Source organism: Aedes albopictus, chromosome 2 (genome assembly GCF_035046485.1).
Source record: "Aedes albopictus strain Foshan chromosome 2, AalbF5, whole genome shotgun sequence".
NCBI classification, from domain to species: domain Eukaryota; kingdom Metazoa; phylum Arthropoda; class Insecta; order Diptera; family Culicidae; genus Aedes; species Aedes albopictus.
Genome location: NC_085137.1, coordinates 434,755,023 through 434,770,051, shown reverse-complemented (window position 1 = coordinate 434,770,051; position 15,029 = coordinate 434,755,023). Strand labels below are relative to the sequence as shown.

Here is a 15,029-nt window from a genome sequence, read left to right as displayed (position 1 = left end):
GGTGATTTTCTTGACGAGGAAGCGATTCTTGGTTTGCTGTTTGGGGGAATCGGCTTTTTTGTGGATGATGTCGTAGATGGTGGAGAGAGTGGTGGAATTGCTGGGACTCTCCGTTTCGGGGGCCTTGCTAGACAAGGTCTCACTGGGTTCTGGTTCGGCTGTCAACGCAGCATTTCTGCTCTGCAGAATGTCGTAGATGGTGCCAAACTTAAGGGAGCTGTAGTGGGAGCTGACGCTGTGCTTGCGTTTGGCGAATTTTTCGGAGAGAGCTCGCTTCCGCAAGAAAATGTCTTCTGCGGCGTCGGACTTCCGGTGCAGAATCTCGTAGATCGTGCCGTAGGTCATGTATTTGTCGTACTTTTTGTAAGCTCTGCTTCCGTACGAGATGAGCTTGTCGTAGATTTTGTAGTTTTTGCGGTAGATTTCCTCTTTGAGACATGGTGACAGATCTTTGCTCAGGGAGACTACCGAGTCCCTGTGTTCGTCCGATTTGTTCTTAGTTCGTAGAATATCATAGATTGTACTACTCTTAACGTGACTACTTTCTTCGCTAATCTTACTAACGCTATTGCTAATCACTGTAGATGGGGCGGGCTTTTCAGCGGTCGCCGTTGCAGTCTGGGTGGGGTCAGCTTTGTCGTTCATTTTCAGCTTCTTCAGGCTGAGACGTCGCGAGTTTTTACGCTTCATCTTGAACAGACCGCTGACCCCGGAGAGGGCCGTGTGATGATGATGGTCCTCCTCCGCGGTTTCTTCCTCCTCGGACGTTGGCTTTAAATTACTAACGCTACTATCACAAATTTTGACTGAAGCTTTAAATTCTTCGTAGGACTTGCGTCGAGTTTTTATGCTATCATTACTACTACTGCTAATGTTGTTGTTGTTGTTGCTGTTGCTAGTGTTGTTGGCATTGCCTTGGGGGTCTTTTTCGTTGACCACGGCCAGGCGACTTCGGCATTCGGTTTGCTGTTGCTGCTGTTGCCGGAAGAGCGATTTGAACTCTTCGTACGACTTCCGGCGGTTCCGCGATTGCGTAACCAAACACTCCTTTATTTGCAGCTGGGAGAGCTCATTCAGACGATCTTCATCGCTGGCAACAACAGCAACATCGGCGTCGTCTCCACCATCGGAGGAAGGCAGTTCTTCCAGTTTTTTCGTGCAGCGCTCTTTCTCCGCCGGGGACGGACTCGATTTAACAGTTATCGGCTCGTTGGGCTGGCATATTTCCTTACTCTTTTTGCTTTGCTTCTGTTGTTGCAGTTGTTGTTGGAGTTGCCTCAGCTGTTGCCGCTGCTGCTGATCGATAAAGCCCGAATCCATTGAACTCACGGTGCACGTCGAATCGAAACTAGTTTTCCTACTGGAACTGTTGTATGGCTTCCCGGGGGATAATGGCGGCAGCAGACCGAGCGGGGACAACGATGAAGATGATTGATTATGAATTTCCGATAGTAGTGCTGTCGTCGGATTCGATCTGCTTTTGATTAGCTGTTGCTTGTCGAGTGCAATTTGTAATGCTAACGTGTCGGCGTCGATGTTCTGCCGTCGGAGGGCCTCCAGCCGCGATCGGAGTTTCATCTTCTTATTGACCGTGGCGTAGATCGGGATGTTCTCGGAGCTCTTCTTGACGATCTTGCCCCCGGACGATCGATCGCTACGGATCGAGCTTTTGCGCACCACATTCCGACGCGAGTCCGTTCGAGTCTTGCTGGCTTTATGGTGATTGACCAGCCGTTTGAAATACCGATTGGAAATGTTGTACAGAGGATCACAGTAGAGCCGAGCTTTGGCCCGGCCATTAAGGAACCGAGACAACAGCTGTGATTTGTTGTTGAGCGAATTTAAACTACGACTACGATGACTGGGTGGATTGAAACAACTGGACGATGGATCGTTCATACATTTGGCACAGCAGAGAAACTCATACAGAAACTCACCGCCTTCCGCCCCTCCGCACCCGTACAGGTCCAGAGGTCTGCACTCATCTTCTACCAACTCGTTGAGGAAAGCCTGCTCCTCATCTTCTTCACACCTATCAGCAATTCTATCACCTACATCTCCCCCATTATTGTTCTGATCATCTGCATACTTCTCCGCCAGATCAGCAACCTCCGGCACGGCCGGCAATATTGATTTATGATTACCACTAGCCCCGGCCGCAACATCCCGTGCTGCCTCCTTCCCGGCCTTACCCTCGATCACCATCGACCCAATACTCAATCCGCAGTCCAGCAGGACAATGGCACCATCGCTGGGCAGCAGCAGCCGCCCTTCCGAGGCGGCACTGATCAGCTCCTTCATGGCCAGCACATGCTTCTCGGTGATGTTGCCCTGCAGCTGGATCCCCTGGAGGGCAAACGGTTGTCGCTTCTCGGACGAGTTCGGATCCGTGCACCAAACCACGGGCATCGTCGACGACATCCCTCGATCTCCCCTCGCTGAACGCCGCTGTACCACTTCTCTTCAGCGTGGATTTTTCGCACTATCTAACACACTATCCCGACAGGAGGCGCAACAGTCACATCGAATCTGGCCTGCCTTCGGCACCGGGGCGACCACTAGAGCACTCGTCGCCAACGTTTCCACTTTGCCTCGGGCACGCGTTCGCACGAAATAAATAAAACTCACAACGGTCACTGTCTCACACTGACGAAATGTCTCACTCAAAAATTACGGGAAATTTTCCGGTTGTTCAAATTTTTCTTCTTCCTAATGGCAAGAGAGGATCAGATCACAACATTTCCACTAGAAGTTCTCTTCTTGTACTGTAGGTTGTAACTGGAGGTACTGGGACTTCGAGCTGCTTCTCACGCAATATTTTTTTTTTGTTGGTGTGCGTGTGCGGTTCTATAACTGTGTACCGGGTTCTTCACTGTTTCTATATTGGAAAAGGGAAAAATGGTCCATGAACTACGTTCTTTTGTGATTGCAATGCACGCTTTTTTCTTTCGGAGAGCACTCGTTGATGCGGGGTTCTACTATTTTTAAAATATAACGAGCGGGAGCTACTAGATGGGATGTTGGATTTGAATTTATGCGCGTGATTGTAACAGAGTTTCACTTTTGACGACCAACGATATGATATGAGTTTGCTGGAGTACGCTTAGTATAATAGGCCCAGGCCTCGACCGTGATGGGTGGGGCAAGAACGAGTTCAGTTCGCCGTTCGCCGACGAAGGCCGAGTGGATAAATAAATAATTGCAATTGTGTGATTGCGGTAACAATGGTATTCATTTGATCAGTTTACAGTTGCAATAATTGCAAAGTTAGTTTAACAATGGCTATGGAATTAGAATCTATTTCAATTTTAATATTTTGAACGAAGAAATATGGAAAATCATATGACATCCAGACGTTGTTACATACATACAAACAATCCCAGATATAGTAAAGTATATTGTTAATTAAAAACAAAACTTCAAACTATTTGGAAACCTATCCCTACAGAATGTTTTCTGCATTAGCCGAAAAATAAACTACACAGTTAAAAATGTTACAGCATATCACCTGTAACAGAAGGATCTCGTCATATCGCGCACATTTTTCCATCTGTTTATACATTTACAGCTTGCTCTCAGTATGAAGCTTGTATTCAACATTCCATACAAGAAAATCTTTAATGTAAAATTCAGTGAAATAAAATTGAAATTCATATGCAATTTATTTTGCGTCGGGTGTAATATAATTCAGGTTGCCTGCAGTATGGTGCTTGCTTACAATTTTGCGTGCAAGAAATTCTTTTATGTAAAATAGAATGGAATGAAATGGAAATTTAAACGTTACAATATTTACGTCAAGCGTACACAGCAAGAAATTCTCTAAACTACACTTGACGTAAATATTGGGACTTTGAATTTCCATTTCATTTAATTTGATTTACACAAAAGAGTTTGTTGGACGCAACATTGCAAGCAAGCTTCATACTGGGGACAACCAGTGATTTTACAATCCAATAGAGAAATGTGTTGAAAGCGGCCGTGGAAGCCATTTCATTTCAGCGAACTCGATGTAACAATTTTTAACTGTGTAGTTTTCAGAACTTCTTTTTGTGCATGATGAATTACGCGAGGGTTAATGGATACTTACACCATACACAGAAAAAAATAATGACGATTGCACGTCATGCAAACTTCATTTTAGTCATGTAAACTTCAAGCTACACACTTAAAATACAGCTGTTCTATTTTCGGTAAAAGTTCAAAATAACGATTGTTCAGCAAAATATTACCGTAGTTCGGCGAAAAATTACCGAACGAACCATCGGTAACTTTTACCGAAAATAGAACAGCCGAACAAGTGACACTAAAATAAGTGTGTATGATGGTTTACATTACATATCATGTAAATTGGTGTTATATGTCATGTAAAAACTCCGAGTCATGCTGAATTACATGATATGTTATTTTTTTTTTCGTTAAGTGCACAACAGAAAATGCATATAGTTTTAAGATCTCTGAACCTGCCATATACGAGCGCTTTAAAGGCGTACATTTACAAGTCAGCGAAATCAACTTCAATCAACGACTCCATTCGAACTCTTGAACAAATTGCCAAAATTTACTTTTGCACTGAATTCCAAATTTACATTTTTTTAATTTTAAATTCTGTATTAGAGTGAGTTTTTAAGGACAAGCTCATTAGAATCCCAAGATGGCCGCCACAATGGCCAACTTCTGCTCGCGATTTTAAACGCTCAAATCTCATGAAAACGTTCTCCAGCGCACCGGATCTTCTTATTTTAAGCTTATGACAAATGAGCAATAACGAAATAAAAATTTCACTCTGGTAAATTTAAGTTTTAATGTGAAGCGGCCTGTTTCATACAAATTTACGTCTTCTATCACAAAATAAAGTCGGGTACCCGGATAAAAACTAACCATAGGGTGTTTGGTGAAAACCATTCCTGCACCATACAGTGTACCAGCTACAATAATGTATATTGTAATGAAATGGTTCACTGAAAGCTTCGCACATTGTAGCTATTATACATTTACATTCGATTTTTATGTAACACTATATTATACTGTTTTTCTTACGTTTGAACCATTCACTTTTCCGAAACATTATTTTTCCGTGCATTTTTAATTATTTATTCAGTTTTAGATTTTTTCCGTGCTTTGTTTTGTTGATGTTTGTGACTTTTATGATGCAAAGGAGAGGAAAGAAAAAAGTGAATAAGTTGAAACATCAATTTAAAGTCAATAAAATGTTTAAATAAGTAGTAAACCAGATGTCTTAAGAATCGCAGATCCAAGAGATATGGCGAGCTAGGTATGTAGAGTGCGATGAGAGGAATACGATTGACGAACTTTATCTTTGACGTAGAGCCATCTTTAACATATGGACTGGACTGAATACTGAAAGAAATTCTTATATAGGTTCGTCTGTGGGTTCGCTTCTTAACCTAACTTATACTTGAATCGAACTTGACAGTTTTCTAATGAGTTGTTAAATACATACGTGTATTTCAAACTTTAGTCAAACTGGAGCCTCAATATTGCAATAACGGTTAAGCACGCTGTAATTATACTTATGTACCCCGTCACCCACTTCATGCAACTACATTAGTGGTCTAATAATGCTTAGCGCGCTCGGCATAGTTCCATCATGCCGCTCAAAGTGTTGCCACAAATAATGCTTAGTTTGCAAAACCCGGTTATCTGGCTGGTGGGGCATGGGAGCCTAAGCTTCAACTGTTAATGCAATCAGAGACTACTCAGACCTCGACTCAGACTTAGACGTGGGCGATCCAATATATGAAGGGTTATCCAAAACGCTCTGGAGAATTCCCAAAGCGCATTCTCATAATGCTAGTAAGCCTAAGATGCCATTAACAGGAGGAAAATGACAAGATAATATAACATTACATGGTTTATGAAATGTAAACCAATACAACATAACAAAAGAGAACCATTCCAAAACCATTTAATTAAATGTATAACCAGTGGTGAAACTACAATTAAAAACAATATATTTACGGTACATTTTGTTGTTTGAAACCATACGTGTACCATACAATGTACGGTTTATTAAAACCCACGTATCAGTATTTATAACAATTCATTTACAATATAATGTATGGTTTTGCAAAAAAATATATATGGAGAAAAATATTTTTTTATATTGTTACGATACTTAACAACCCGTATAGTATATTGTAAAAATCTTATTTACTATTTACTGTATGGTGTTCTACATTACATTTTATTGTTTTTGTATTTTTATTTTTACAGTGGTTTCTATTGTAAAAATATGGTTTTAAATAGTACTGTTACAATACAACATTCGGTTTTTCTACTGTATTTTTTATTCGGGTAGCAATCGCTAGAACCGAATCGATAGATAAAACATATGAAAGTAAAATATTGAGCTGACTTTGAACACTGATCTGCTGATTGAGAGGCACGGACTTTACATCTCGACCATGTCACTGAGTAAAGTGGAAGTCGATAAATGTGAAACTGTTTCTACGTGCCAGATCAGATAGGTTTGTTGACATCTTGTGCAACCAACTCGAACTTCCATGATGGACGTAAAATTGAGTCAAATTTGCTATTCAGCCATGAACTGTTTACGTACGTTGATGATTTACGTTAAGTGTAAATTCCTATTTTTTTAAGAGCGCATTCCCGGGTAGAGGTGAATGGCAAACCAAAAACGAAAGAATAACAAATTTTATTTTGCCATTCATGAGTTCTTCATGAAAAGCCTAAAACAACATGTCAATAGCATAATATGATATCATATCAAAATATGCCATTCGTTTGTCATTTATCAAATTTGGAAGAATAACTACTGAATGGCTTATTTTGCTATCATAACAAATTTTGCAATTGGTGAGATATTGTTGACCTCTTACGAGTTTGATGAACCATCGCAGTTTGGCACTTATCAAGAACAACATAGTGGCAAAATTTGAATTTTGGTTATTCTAATGGTAACTTTTTGATAGTTTTTTTAGTCGACAGGCGAATAACTAATTTTGATATTGTTCTGTTTTTAATAACTCAATAATGGTATATTTTGCAATTCTCAACGTTAATTTTTTTTTGTTCTTGGGTTGCCATTGTAATGTCAAAATTTGACATTCTTCAGTTATTTCATAGAACAATGTCAGTTATTATTTTTGCCTTTTTGTCACTTATTTCAAACCAGCCAATGGCAAATTTTACCATTCAGTAATCTTTTTTGAATGGTAAAACTTGCAATTGTTTTGTAATTCTTTTCTGCTCGGGTTGTTATTTGTTTACATCTTGATATTTGTGCATTTAAAGTTCTGGTGCATTGTTGAATTGTGATTCAAAGACCTTTGTCCCCAATTTGATTAGGCTAGTTTTAATGACATTTTTTAGGTTAGTGATACACAGATAAAAATGTCCAGAGAAAATTCTGCGTAAAATCATACACAAGAAAGGAAAGCTACAATTAAACATTTTTATTTACAACAAATGTCATGTAAAGTTGCATTATAATCGTGTGAATTTCCACCAAACCTCGCGTGTTCGATTACGTGCAGTTTAGTGAAAATTTAAACGATCTTCAGAACTTCAAGCGGTTACGGGGTAATTCGTAGAACTGTACTCGATAATAATGTAATTTGCCATGCCATTTGATGTAAACATGCATTAACTCTAGCATTTGCTTTATGTGCATGATTTTACGCTTAATTTCACACGGATACTTTTTACTGTGGAGTTTCAGAAGATCAGTATTCCTAAACTTTTTCATGACGGATAGATCATTTGCATCTCGCACATCCATTCTACGAGAATAGCTTTCGGGCTAGAAATGTCCACTTATTCTTAACGTGAAATCTTGTTATTTTCTTGCGTAATAACGGCGCCGACCAAGTCCTAACAGCTGCTCTAGTAACGAGTTACTATTTTTGGGCCAGTTATTATGAAGATTTTTTTTCGGTATTTTACTGTTTCAATTGAAAAGTCGCCTAATTTCAACTTGATTTTGAACATTAAGTTTATGTATTATTGAGTGTAATCAGTTTTACACCTGTCAATTCTGCCCTGTATTGATTATCTTTTGACAGATATGCTTTGCTGAGTGACTTTCACAATGCTTTTTTCGCATGGTTTATGTGACTGCACATGAAACAAAAAAAAGAGCTCTTGAAAAAACAAAACGCGGGTTTTCGAAAATAGTTACTGATCAATATTCTTCGGTAAGTATTGATAAATGATAACTAATCTATTAACGATAATCTCGAAATGAAAATCGAAGGAGATCTTAGTTGACTGAACTTGAGCAACTTAACTTGCAAACCAACTTGATGAAATGTTTACAGAGTTCTTGATGAAACTTGGTAAGACTTTTCGATGCGCTTCTGATAATTTGTTTCTATAAACTACTTGAAAAATTGTGGATAAATTTTCTACAAATCCACTGTAGATAAAAAAAATCCATAAAATTTAGTTGAAATTTGTGTGTTAAATTCTATGACAAACATCGTCTAGACGCAAACATCCTAGAAAAATGTGGTTGAATCTCCGAGATTATTTCTTCGGTATCGTATTTCTCAAATATTTTGTGGAGAAGTTTTCGAACGGGAATTATTTGGGCTGAAAAAATATAGTTACCTTTTAGAACCATTTAAACTGGTCTAGATATAATGAAATCGATCAAGATCAATCTATCTTGTCATAGAAGCATCCTAGATGTATTTTTCGTCGGCAGGACTTATTGCCATGATATTTTCAAAATCTTTTGAACATTGATCGCTCCTTCTAGAACTCCTCCAAGAGTTACTTTCACGAGAAGGCATTCCTGTAGATATCCCGGAGCTCTTGGAGGAATCCCGAAACTCCAAGGTGAATTACTCGATGAATCTCGGAACGAAATTCCTGGAGGCATCTTGGAAGGAATCCCAGAAGAAATTCTGGAACTTCCGGAAGTATTTCAGCAGGATTGCTTGGCGAAATTTTGGAAGGAATCTCTGTTGAAATCTCTGAAGTGGATCCTAGAACCTCATTAGGAATCGCAGAAGAAACTCCTGGAAGAATCTAAGAAAAGCTCCCTGAGGAATCCCAGAAAGAATTCCTGAAGGAATCTAGGAATAAATGCTTGGAGGAATCTCCAAACTCCTGAAGAAATCCCGAAACCGATCTCAAGAGCAATCCCAGAAAGAGATCCTAGAGAAATCCCAGAAAAATCTCTTGAAGGAATCCTAGGTGATACCTCTTTAGGAATCTTACGAGAATCTCCTGGAGGAAACTCCCAGAGGACACTTCTAAAGGAACCTCGAAATAGATTCCTTGAAAAGTCTCATGAAGAGCTCCCTGAGAAATCCAGATATTTTCAAAATCTTTTGAACATTGATTGCTCCTTCTAGGGCTCCTCCAAGAGTTACTTTCACGAGAAGGCATTCCTAGAGAAATCCCGGCACTCTAGGAAGAATTCCGAAACTCCAGCAGGAATCTAAGGAAAATTACCTTATGAATCTCGAAACGAAATTTCTGGAGGCATCTAGGAAGAGATTCCTGAAGAAATTCTGGAACTTCCGGAAGCATTCCAGAAGGATTTCTTGGCGAAATTTTGGAAGGAACCTCTGGAGAAATCTCTGAAGTGGATCCTGAAATTACATTAGGAATCGCCGAAGAAACTCCTGAAGGAATCCCGGAAGCGATCTCAAGAGCAATCCCAGAAAGAGTTCCTAGAGAAATCCCTGAAATAACTCCTGAAGGAATCCTAGATGAAACCTCTTTAGGAATCTTACGAGAATCTCCTTGAGGAAACTCCCAGAGGAAACTTCTAAAAGAATCTCGAAATAGATTCCTTGAAGAGTCTCATAAACAGCTCCCTAAGAAATCCTGATATTTTCAAAATATTTTGAACATTGATCGCTCTTTCTAGGACTCCTCCAAGAGTTACTTTTACGAGAAGGCATCCTTGGAGGTATCCCGGAGCTCTAGGAAGAATTCCGAAACTCCAGCAGGAATCTAAGGAAAATTACCCGATGAATCTCGAAACGAAATTCCTGGAGGCATCTTGGAAGAAATTCCAGAAGAAATTCTGGAACTTCCAGAAGTATTTCAGAAAGATTTCTTGGCGAAATTTTGGAAGGAATCTCTGGAGAAATCTCTAATGTGGATCGCAGAAGAAACTCCTGGAAGAATCTAAGAAATAGCTCCCTGAGGAATCCCAGAAAGAAGTCCTGAAGGGCTCTACCCCATTTGGCATAATGCCATTTGGCATAACGCCGTTTGGCATAATACCATTGGCATAATGGATATTTGTCATAATGGCCATTTGGCATAACAAATATTATGCACATTCTTACCAAGAAGGCTGTTCTTCGTGTTATGCCAAATGACCATTATGCCAAATGGCATTATGCCAAATGGGGATATGCCAAATGGCGTTATGCCAAATGGGGTAGAGCCGTCCTGAAGGAATCTAGGAACAAATGCTATCCTGAAAAATCCCGGAAGCGATCTCAAGTGCAATCCCAGAAAGAGTTCCTAGAGAAATCCTTCAAATAACTCCTGAAGGAATCCTAGATGAAACCTCTTTAGGAATCTTACGAAAATCTCCTGGAGGAAACTTCTAAAGGAACCTAGAAATAGATTCCTTGAAGAGTCTCATGAAGAGCTCCCCTGAAAGAATGGAGAAACCAAAAAAAGAACTCCTGGAAGAATCCCAGGAAAAATGCCTGGGTGAATCCTTGAAGGAGCTCCTAGGGGAGCCCCACCTGAAAGTTATAAAGTAACAGAGTAGGCATCTTGATTCAGTATCTCACAAAAATTTCACAACTCTAGCAGTTCGAAACGTCAAGACTTAGAAAAAATAAGCTAAGTAACCGCGGCGTGCAGTGCCCTATGCTACTCACGGTTGTTCAAATTTTTCAAACTCATAAAAAAATGGTAGACGAGAATTGTCAAATATTTTAAACATATCGCTAAAAACATTTTCTTAGGAAAACTAAAAAAACAAGTAAGTGAACTGAAATCAACGGTTTGGTAAAGCAACTTGGAGATTATTCTTCGAGAGACCGAGAAACTTAGAATTTTATTAACACACAAAACAGAGCTATCATCTGCCTTTTTATTTTGGGCGGAAAAATTTATCTTCAAATGCAATTGAAGTTACGCATGAAGTTATTTTAAGAATTTCATAATTTCATATAGCAGTCATATATTTTCTTTTAAGTTTTTAAAGTATATCAATAATGCTTCTAAAAAATTAAATTCTAATGCTTCCAAGAAATTTACAAGAAACTTTTTCAAAATTTATTCTGAAAATTAGGTTCCAATTTCCTTCAGCAACTTTTGAATGTCATCCGAAAGTTTTCCAGAACTTTCAGGAAATCTGTTTTTTTTTCAGAAATATTTCAACAGATTCCACTCACACTTACAAAAACAAAGTAACTCCACCAAAATCTTCAAAAAAATCTTCAAAACAGGATGTCGAACAGAAATACGTCTAATTTTTTTTCAAGAATTACGCTTTTTCAGTAAAGACTTCTCCAGAAATGTTCACTATAAATCTTCTGTAAACAAGCCAGCAGTCAAAAGATTTGAAAATTTAGAAAAAATCGCAAATTGCATCAACTCTTTACAAATTTGACAAAAAAAAAAACCCTTCCAAGGTTCAATATTTCCGGAATAACAAAACGATGAATTTATTTAGAAACTTATTTGACAATACTTCTAGACATCCTTTTGTAAAGAACTTAGCTTGGACTTATAGCAAACATTTCTTCAACAGAAGAGATATTGACGAGAGCTACCCCAGCGAAACCTCCCCATAGTCCTTCAAAAATGCATCCAGGAACTCTTTCAAGAAGCGAAGTCTTGTTTTTTGGCTGTGCTGTCTTTAGATAAAGCGTTGATGCTTCGCCGACGTTTCGGTCATTAGGTCAGAGCTTCTGCAGGGTAATTTCTTTAGAGAAGAATCTATTAGAGACTTGACTGTATCGTTTCAGCTAAGGACATACGGAAGTTCTACGAGAAGCTGAACCACCCGCGCAGAGGCTTTGTACTACAAGCCAACATGTGCCGAGACAATCACGGGAATCTTCTCAAGAGCGAGCGTGAGGTGGTCGAGAGGTGGTGGCAGCATTACGGTGAGCACCTCAATGACAACGTTACAGTTCTAGGAGTACGTGCGCAGGACGAAAGACTGCCGGCGGCCCCTAACCTCCAAGAGATTGAGGAGGATGTTGGCCGGTTGGAAAAACAACAAAGCCGTTGGAGCAGATCAACTACCAAGCGAACTTCTAAAATACGGTGGAGAAGCACTGGGGAGAGCACTACACTGGGTCATTACCAAGATTTGGGAGGAGAAAGTATTACCGGAGGAATGGATGGAAGGTATCGTGTGTCCCATCAACAAAAAGGGTGACAAGTTGGATTGCGTAAACTATCGCGCGATCGCACTACTAAGCGCTGCCTACAAGATACTCTCTCGAATTCTATGCCGCCGTCTATCCCCGCTTGCAAGAGAGTTCGTGGGGCAATATCAGGCTGGATTTATGGGTGAACACGCTACAATGGATCAGATGTTCGCCATCCGCCAGGTGTTGCAGAAATGCCACGAATACAACGTGCCCACACATCACTTGTTCATCGATTTCAAATCGGCGTATGATACAATCGATCGAGACTAGCTATGACAGATTATGCACGAATAAGGATTCCCGGATAAACTGATACAATTGATCAAGGCGACGATGGATCGAGTGATGTGCGTAGTTCGAGTATTGGGGACATTCACGAGACCCTTGGAATCTCGCAGAGGATTACGGCAAAGTGATGGTCTATCGTGCTTGCTGTTCAACATTGCTTTTAAGAGTGTAATAAGGAGAGCAGGGATAAATACGAGTAAAACGATTTTTACGAAGTCCGCTAAGCTGCTTGGTTTTCTTGATGATTTTGATATTACAGCTCGCAAATTTCAGACGATGGCGGATACTTACATCCGACTAAAGAACGAAGCCAGGCGAATCAGATTAGTCATTAGACAAAGAAGACAAAGTACATGATGGCAAAGGGCTCTAGGCAGGAATTACTACCACCCGCCACCCCGAATTTCTATCGACGGTGATGAAATCGAGGCGGTTGAAGAATTCGTGTACTTGGGGTCACCGCCAACAACGACACCAGCAGAGAAATTCAGAGACGCATTGTGGCTGGAAATCGAGCTTACTTTGGACTCCGCAGAACTCTACGATCGGACAAAGTTTGCCGTCACACGAAGTTAACAATCTACAAAACGCGGATTTAATCGATTGTCCTCTATGGGCATGAAACATGGACTCTACATGCAGATGAGTTTTCCAACGGAAGGTGTTGCGTAACACCTACGGCTGTGTGCAGATGGAAGACGGGACTTGAAGAAGGCGAATGAACGACCAGCTGCATCAGTTGCTGAGAGAACCAACCATCGTCCATGATTATAACTAAGAAATATAAACTCTACTGGCTTATTTCAAGATCAACCGAATCCATTTGCATTCTCTAGGGATAAAAACTGTAAATCGTCTCTAATGGACCCATACCAACAATCAGTGATCTATCTAACAAAACAATTTATGTCTGCCCTCGTTCCCATACAAACTTGTAATAGGGGAAAAAAAAGCTTTAATTAGGGTAAGAATTCAGGAAACGCCACCAAGCCAAGAGTGTTCTACTACAACTGCTTTCCATGTAGAAATATATCGATCCAACCTTGTCCATAAATCGTTTTCCGCGCGCACCCGGTCTACCACCACCGACCGGTCTTGTACCGGGGCGGCCGGGTAACGCGTGTGAGAAAGAAACCGTGTCCTCCACCGAAGATCGTGAATAGCTTGTTAGCAACAAGCAGGAAAAGTTTTCCTACAACACTACCTATAGGCAAGCCGCGGCCGCGTCCACAGCAACAAGCGGCGATGATATTTCCGAACGGCGCGCCGCGCAGCGGTTGTGTTCCGTTCCGAGATTTGTTCAAATCTAATTAAGATAAAACTACGGTGCTGCGCTGCGCTGGCTGGGCGCGTAGATCTACCATAACTAGAGAGGAAATGCAGCTACGGGGACGGGGAACAAACTTCACTTTTCTAAAACAAATGTTTTGCTTGGTGGATCGGAGTGCGGCGAAGCTCGCACAAGACCCATAAACAACCGCTAAACGCTTGGGAAGATTAGATTGTTTGTACAGGTCGTAAAAAGGTTATGTTTATGTACGCGCCGCAGCGCAATACAATGTAATGATAGGCGACGATACACGGGGGATGACGGGAAATGCATCCGCACACCGGACCAGAGCATTTAGTTTTCTTTTTTTACCAGAATACTTCTTCTTCTTTATGGCTCTACGTTCCCACTGGAACTTGACCGGCCTCGCTTCAACTTAGTGTTCTTTCAGCACTTCCACAGTTATTAATTGAAAGGCTTTTCTTTGCCTGCCATTGCATGAATTGTACATTGTAAGGCAAGGACAATGATACACTATGTCCTGGGAGTCGAGAAAATTTCCCCAACCGGAACGGGAATCGAATCCGCCGTCTCCGGATTGGCAATCCTAAACCTTTCCACTAGGCTTATTGGAGAACCAGAATACTCTGGACATAAATAACTACCCTAGAAATACTAGAGTTACAATCCAAATTTTGAAATTCCTGGAAAGTTTTGAGTAATAATAAAACTTGTTATCCTATCCACAGAATCTATAACAACAGCCCAAACATAAAAGCATAACAAAAATATTACAAAAATATATCAGCTGTTGATGTTTATGAAAACATTTGCTATTTCTGCATAATGGTGATGAACTGATAATTTTTTTTTTACTTATTTGTTTATTTGAAAGGCTCGGGCGCCACATGGGCATAACGGAGCCGAAATCATTTGTAAACTTTTCACAATATGTATTATAATTACAAAGAAAAAAAAAAGAAATTATTGTACTTTCAATCATGATAAAAATCAATTTGCTCCACCGGGGTATTGCTGGCTGCAGCTATTCTCATTTTATCTTCCTCGATCAGCAATCGTCGTTCGTTTGCATCGGTGATCCACTCGTAGGTTGCGATCCT

The 15,029-nt window shown here is 40.3% G+C and overlaps 1 protein-coding gene across 6 annotated transcripts in view; it reads right to left on the bottom strand.

The window, feature by feature from the left end:
• Positions 1 to 15,029, bottom strand: part of LOC115254554 (tyrosine-protein kinase Src42A) — a 487,102-nt gene that overhangs the window by 247,869 nt on the left and 224,204 nt on the right. The gene's annotated exons all lie outside the window — the stretch shown is intronic.